This window comes from Lontra canadensis, unplaced genomic scaffold (genome assembly GCF_010015895.1).
Source record: "Lontra canadensis isolate GAN:19392208 unplaced genomic scaffold, GSC_riverotter_1.0 scaffold44, whole genome shotgun sequence".
NCBI classification, from domain to species: Eukaryota; Metazoa; Chordata; class Mammalia; order Carnivora; family Mustelidae; genus Lontra; species Lontra canadensis.
In genome coordinates, this window is record NW_022631038.1 from 920,309 (window position 1) to 927,347 (window position 7,039).

The window sequence follows — 7,039 nt, forward strand, 5'->3', positions numbered from 1 at the left end:
ACTTACCCAGTCCCCATAACTCACAAAACAACAGCTCTTTGGGCACAAATTTTTCTTAGTAATGGGAATGAGAGCAATAGGGAGAAACATGTTCGAAACAGTGACCCTATTGGAAATGCTTCCTGGCTTCATGCGGCTGTCAGGTTTCATTTCTTTTTCTTACAAACCAATTGATTCAGCATAAAAAGTCATCTACTTGGAAGGAGCCTTCCATCACCGCCGTTCTGAGAAGCTGAATTAGCGGCCGACGGTGGTGATCGACGCCTTCAGGACCACTGTCATAGCGGTGTCAGCTGTTACCCGGCACGGCGGGCTGCCGTGCTCCTCTGCCTTCTATGCTGTGTGTCAGGACGGGATGTCCAAGGAGGAAGATGGGTCTGAAGACCACATCTGGCTTCTGGGTCGGGGACAGGAGTCCAAGTGTGGGCATTTATTCTGACTTTTAGATAAGAGCCATGTCCTATGCCTTTCCACCTAATGAGAGTCAGAGTTTATACATAAAAAGGACTTCATAGTGTATGTTCACTTAAATACCCGTTTTTAACAAATGGTTGCATTTTCTGTAAGCCGAAGGCTTTTGTGGGGTCAGGTTGAATTCCTGCTGGAAGACAATTCTAATGGCTTCCTTCCATCCCTGCCCAGCCCGTGAGGGAGGCACCAAGGGCTCTTTGTTCAAAACCACCTTCTCACGATGTCGGCACTGTGAATGGCAGGAGAAGATGAGGAGTGTGTCTCCCTTGGGGGCAGTGGCCGCTGGCTTCCGGCTTTGGGGGTGGCAACAGGGGAGGAGACCGGCCCTCCCTGCCTGTTAGGAAAGGATCGGGGTCCCTCCACTCAGGGTCCCCTCCTGTGACCAGCTCTGTGTTCTGGTGCCGCCCTCTGGCCCCCCAGGCGAAATGCTGAGAGACTGGAAGGTAGCGAACTGTCCTTCACTGGACTCGGGGGCCTGGCCTCTCCTCCCAGCGCCCTGAACCAGCTGGGCAGCTCGTGAGCTGGGAAGACAGTAGGCGCTCAGATGCTTCAAGCTGGCGACAGGAACTGCCACCGTAGGTACAAACGCTAACAATTTAACTTGCAAAATATCCTTATCACCTGCGTGATAACAGTTACTGGGAAGGTCCAAAGGCACAGAGGTTCTCGAAAGCCATTTAAGCACAGAAAGGAGTGGACTCGCCCACCCTCCACCTGCCGGCATCTCACGGGCAGGCTGGGTCTGGAGGGTTAGAGGGAATACAAATGTAAATAAAGGGGCACGAAGGTTTCAGGTCTGGGGCACAGGAATGGAGGAATGTCTGTGGCCTCTCCGAAGGGCTGTGATGCGTGGCCGCGAGGAGCCTGCACGCTCCCCCCGCAGGTCCCTGAGCCAGCTATGCCTGGCGATGTGCCAGGAGCAGCTCCCCAGACCCAGGCGGTGCCTGTGCTGTTTCCAGGCCATAAAGGCCGGGCCCCTCACGGTTTGCACCAAATTGCCGGGGGCGCCTGCGACTGCTCCGCCTCTCACTCTGGATTCCGGTGGAACCCGTGCTCTGGGGGGAAGCACCAATGTCAAGGAGAACCTTGACGTTCAGCTCTTCAAAACCTGCTTCAGCTTGGCACCTGCCTCCAGCACTAAAAGGCAACAATGAAACCAAGCACCGGAAACAAACAAAACACAAGCATGAGATGAGCGCGTGCTTTTTAACCCGGCTGCTGCAGGAGAGATGCGGGCAGTGCCTGTGGGAAGTGATAGAGACCGACCTCCCCAGCGTGGGTGCCCTCCCAGGCGGCCTCAGCCAAGAGACCACGCCACCAGGGCCCAGGCAGCTTCCAGACTCTTCCGCCCAGGTTCACAGCTGTGGGCGGGAGGCATTCTTGCAGAATTTGGGAATTACACTCGTCTGTACTGAGCAGGAGGAAGGAAGAAGTGAAGCAGCCAAGCTATTGACATACCAAGAACTCAAGCCTGAACGCCCTGGGCAGGGGTGCACACCCCGAAGTCTACGGAGCAGGTGGGTCCGTGAGTGGGCCAGGGCTGCAAATACTGTTAAAGGGAAGCCCCGGTCCCACATGAGGATGGCAGATGGGGTTCTTGTGGCCTCAGGGCACGTGGGGAATGGCTGAGTGGAAAGCTGATGTCCTCTGAGGTCTTGTCTCCAGGAGAGCTGTTCCCCAGCTCTGGGCGACGGGGCTGTGTAGATAAGCAGCCTATTTTATACAAGCTGGAAATCTGGACTTGGGGGTAAAATTCCACAATGAATCCAGTTAAAAACAATGATGAAACATGGTGGTTGGAACAAGTGCACGTTTGCTTGCTGAACCCCACCGGTATAGCGGGACAGAGACGGGGAACGCCCATTACTCCATGAGTAAATAAGGTCACAGGTGTAGTTGGGTAGGACGAGGTTGTGTGGCTTAGTCTGGACCCTAACGTGTAAGAAGAGGGAAATCTGGAGACACATGGTGGGGGAGGACCACCATGCACAGACAAAGGCAGAGGTCGGTGACACTTCTGCAAACTAAGGACCGCCAGCAGCAACCAGAAGCTGGACCCTGGCGACATCTGGACTTGGGGAGCCGGGCTCCTCGTACTTGTAGAGGGTAAGCAGCCATTCTTTCAGGCTCACTCTAGGACTTTGCTCCAGCAGTCCCAGGAGCCAGTGTGAAGGGAGGTGGGCCTAGAGAACAGAGCACAGTCAGGTAGTACCAGGAGGAGAGAGCCTGGCAGGAACAAGGCAGCATCTAGGGCATAGCAGTTGGCAAACCATGGTGGGGGACAGCAGAGTAGCAGCTGAGTGATAGCATGGAGCTCGGGGCTTCCCAAACGTGGTTCTGTGGTCCACATCTGGGATACATGCATACTGCACTGCTTTCTTTGAGATTCAGGATGGTCATTAGCTTTCTTAAGGCTCTGAGAAGTCCTGCAGCAAAGCAAACCTGCTTACATCTTTCCACCAAGCGTTTTCCAAGATGATTTGCTCCCAGGCCACACCCTTGCTCAGTGCAGCAGTTTCTACTCTGCCGACGCACTGTTTACAGACACTGAGGAAATCATTTGGGGGAGCAAGTGGAGCAGACATTGAAGCCAGAGGGCTTTTCACCGGACCTTGTAACTACCGGCCAAAACAAACTAAAAATTAATTGGCCAACATTACAATTCCAAGTTAGTCAAGGATTGCTTTGGGAAATAACATTTTCTTTCTTCTTCCTTTAAAGATCTTATTTATTTATTTATTTATTTATTTATTTATTTATTTATTTATTTATTTTAGATAGAGAGCACATGCAAGTGTGAGTGGGGAGAGGGGCAGAGGGAGCGGGAGAAAAGCAGTCACCCTGTTGAGTGCAGAGCCCAATGTGGGGCTCAGTCTCACAACTGAGATCAGGACCTGAGCAGAAACCAAGTGTCAGTCACTCAAGCAACTGCACCACCAGGTGCCCCAAGGAAATACCATTTTCTTGATGTTACCTTAGAATTAAAGGAATAGCCAATGCAAAAGTATCCAGGCCACTTTTGGACCCATGTAAATCCAGTTGCAGCGTGGACTGAAACCCGGCGTGAGTCGGGAAGTTTCAGTACTAAGACAAAGAAAGATCCTTCTCAGAGCAGCCTTGGCACTGGATGTGCCGCAGGCAGGCACCGGGACAGCTCAGGGTTCTCAGGACCGGCAGGGTTCTCCTACGCGTTTGTGTCTGGAAGGACCCAAGGCGTGACGGCCTGAGTCGTGTGAATAGTGGTAACCGAGTGTTGACAGCGCGCTCGGCCCACAGAGTTCCCGCTCAACTACGTATCTAAAGTGGTCTTTGAACAAAATAACCCCTGACTTAGTAGTCCTGTCCTGTGGCCCATTCCAGGAGAGACCCTCTGAGACAAGTCAGGTCCGGAAAACTTTGTCCTGGAGCTTCTTTGAATCATTGTTTCCAGTGCAAAACTCCTGGTTTGTGTACACAGGACTGTGTGCGTTCCTCCCTGTGCAAACCGCTCCTCCCCAGCCCAGCCGCAGGCCCTACAGCCAGGGAGACTCACCTCATCTCTGCCGGGCCGCTGCGGCCCTGTCCATTTTCTTCAGGATTTGAAGCAAGTTTTCCCGTTATGAAGAAGGTTTTGTTTCTGCCATTATTTCTAGTATCTAGAACATGCCAAAATGCTTTCATCACGCTAATGTTTGCAAAACTCATTATGTATTTTCCTCAACAACTGATTATGCCCATTCTGCCTGGGAAAAAGACTTCTGGGTCTCCGTGTAAGTGAACTCTAGATTTATTGCACCAAAGGAAAGAAAGCCGTGAGTCGAAAATCCCATGTGTACACGCATCAGCACATACATTCTCTCATAATTCACAAAAAGCTACTGTTTCTCTTAGACCATGAAAAATACAAAGAGTACTGTTTGCCCAGACAGTTGTTCGATTTGGGGCTATGCCTTGTGTAGTTAAGGTGCTTGATCAATGAAATGTCTCCTTCTGAGTTTTGTTTATAATTCTTTTACTTAAAAAAAAGATTTATTTATTTATTTGACAGAGAGAGGGAGAGAACTGTGCTGAGCCGGGAGCCTGATGTGAGGCTCGATCCCAGGACCCTGGGATCGTGACCTGAGCCTAAGGCAGACACTTAAGTGACTGAGCCCCCAGGCACCTCTTATTTATGATTCTTTGGTCACTGAATTACATGTAATTTCAGAAGTCAGATGGTCACTCGTTAGGATGGAACGCTTGCCTGTTCGTATTAAATGCAGCCTTCCCAGAATCTGATTTCACCAGACCTACAAAATTACAGTTCTGATGGTTTTCTCTACTTAAAGATTAAGCATTTTTGTAGGATCGAACTGTAAGTAACAATCCTCTCTTTTATTTTAGCTTCCTCAAGTCTGATTTATTTCTGACTCTTATACTAGCTCTGGTTGGATGAGTATAGCTTGCCATTGCTTTGGTATAGTTAGACCCACTCTCCTTAATTTCTCATAGAAATTACCAACAATCTTCCTAAAACCCCAGGAATATATCTTGGTGTTTACTCTTAAATGTGTCTCCCCCTAAAAATGGTTGCATTTCATCATGTCACTGCCAAGTAGCAGGTGACCTTTCCCCATGTATCTCATCGTGCGAAACCCATGTTATGAAACTTCTCCACCATTACATCAGAAGTGCGTGCACTCGGGGAACGGTTCCTGTAACTGAAACTTCATTAGGTTTGTTCCAATATATTTAAATTCAAACAGGAATCGCTGTTTTTAATATCTAATAAAGCTTCCATCTCAGGAACTCCAAGAAATTTAATTATTGTATGAATAATTCCAGTATAAAGGAATGTACGTCTTCATTTAAAACTAAACCCCAAGGGGCACCTGAGTGGCTCAGTGGGTTAAAGCCTCTGCCTTTGGCTCAGGTCATGATCCCAGGGTCCTGATTTCGAGCCCCGCATTGGGCTCTCTGCTCAGTGGGGAGCCTGCTTCCCCACCCACCTGCCTCCCTCTCTGCCTACTTGTGATCTGTCTGTCAAATAAATAGATAAAATCTTTAAAAAATACATTAAAAAAATTAAAACTTAACCCCAAACATAAAATGTTGAGAGAATAAATACAAGGGATGTAACACGGTAAATGGGCAGTCAGGAGTTGATAAGAGCGCTAGCTAATGCTTACCAAGCACCAGCCCAAACTCTTTACATTCGAGTGAACTTGTGGAACTTCCAAAGAGCCTGCGAAGCAGGTGCTGGGATGACGCCCCATTTCCCAGAGGAGACAGCTGAGGCACCTGGTTCATCAGTGTGCCAGCTAGTACATGCTAGGGCCCAAATCTGAATCTTGGCAGACTTTGGATTTTCTGCCTTAGCCTTGACTCCTTATTAAGTAACCCAAAGACTCAAAAGAAGAGAAAGCAGAGAGAAAGAGAAAGGTCTATGAAGATAGCCATGTTTGTCAAACGTTTTGACCATGACCATGCTACATAGAGGTCCCGTCTACGTACACGTGCATACAAAGTAGGACTCACTGGTTCAACTTGCCTGCAGCCTTTTTCTATTTTCTATTGTACTTTCCTTCACTGAAAAAATGCTGGTTTAGAGCCACTAAATTGATTTCATGACCCACAAATGGGTTATGACTGACACTTTGAAAACTATCACTATCACTAACACTATGAACACATAGGGCCATTTAAAGAGGAGAGACATCTGTACAAATTCGGAATTCTCGTTCTGAAAGTGAGGGGCAAAAATGTCAGAACCCGTTATTCTAGCATTAAGGTCCATATGAACCAATGGCATGGGTTAAACCTGGAGTCTGAAAAATTCTGCCATATTAACAAAATTCTTATGTTAAATATTTTGAAGGCAACAAATATTCAAAACACACAATTTAGGATTTATAATTATTTCTCATCATTGTCAATATAAATGGCAAACAACTTAGTTTCGATGCATCTGTGTTACATTTCAGAACGTTTTTAGGCAGTGGGGATAAAATCCTTTACCGATGTTTCGGCGAAAGACAAGATAGTCCCGTGTGATCTGTGCAAGAAGGAAATGGTGTGCCAGAGTACTTAGCTTACCCCTCACGTGCCACGACGTGAGGTCACATGTGGAAGTCTACATTGCGAAGCGAAGCACAAGCTCCGCTGACGGTCGGGCATGACGGTTCCGAAGCAGCAGATGAAGTACGCGGAGGCGAACGGTGTTTAGCCAGCTGACGGGGGTATGGGATGGAGTTGTTGGTGAGTGTAGCAAGAATAAAGGTCACTTGTATGGTTTAAGTGTATGACTAGTTCAGCCCTCAAAGCAAGACTTTCGGAGTCAAATACATAAATGTGGCTCCGCGCACAGAGCAGTGTGCAATGATGACTGTACTTTCAAAGGACTTAAGTGTTAACTTAAGTGTAAGACTTAACCTAACTTAACTACTTTCAAAGGACTTAAACCCAAGATCAGATTCAAGGTTCTAATAACTACTGGGTTATAAGCTCTTTGAACCATGAACAGTTTCAAAAGTATTGCATTTACCTCAACATTTAATTTTAGGTTTAAATGAAAATATTTCAGGACACCACAGTACATGAAAATATTATA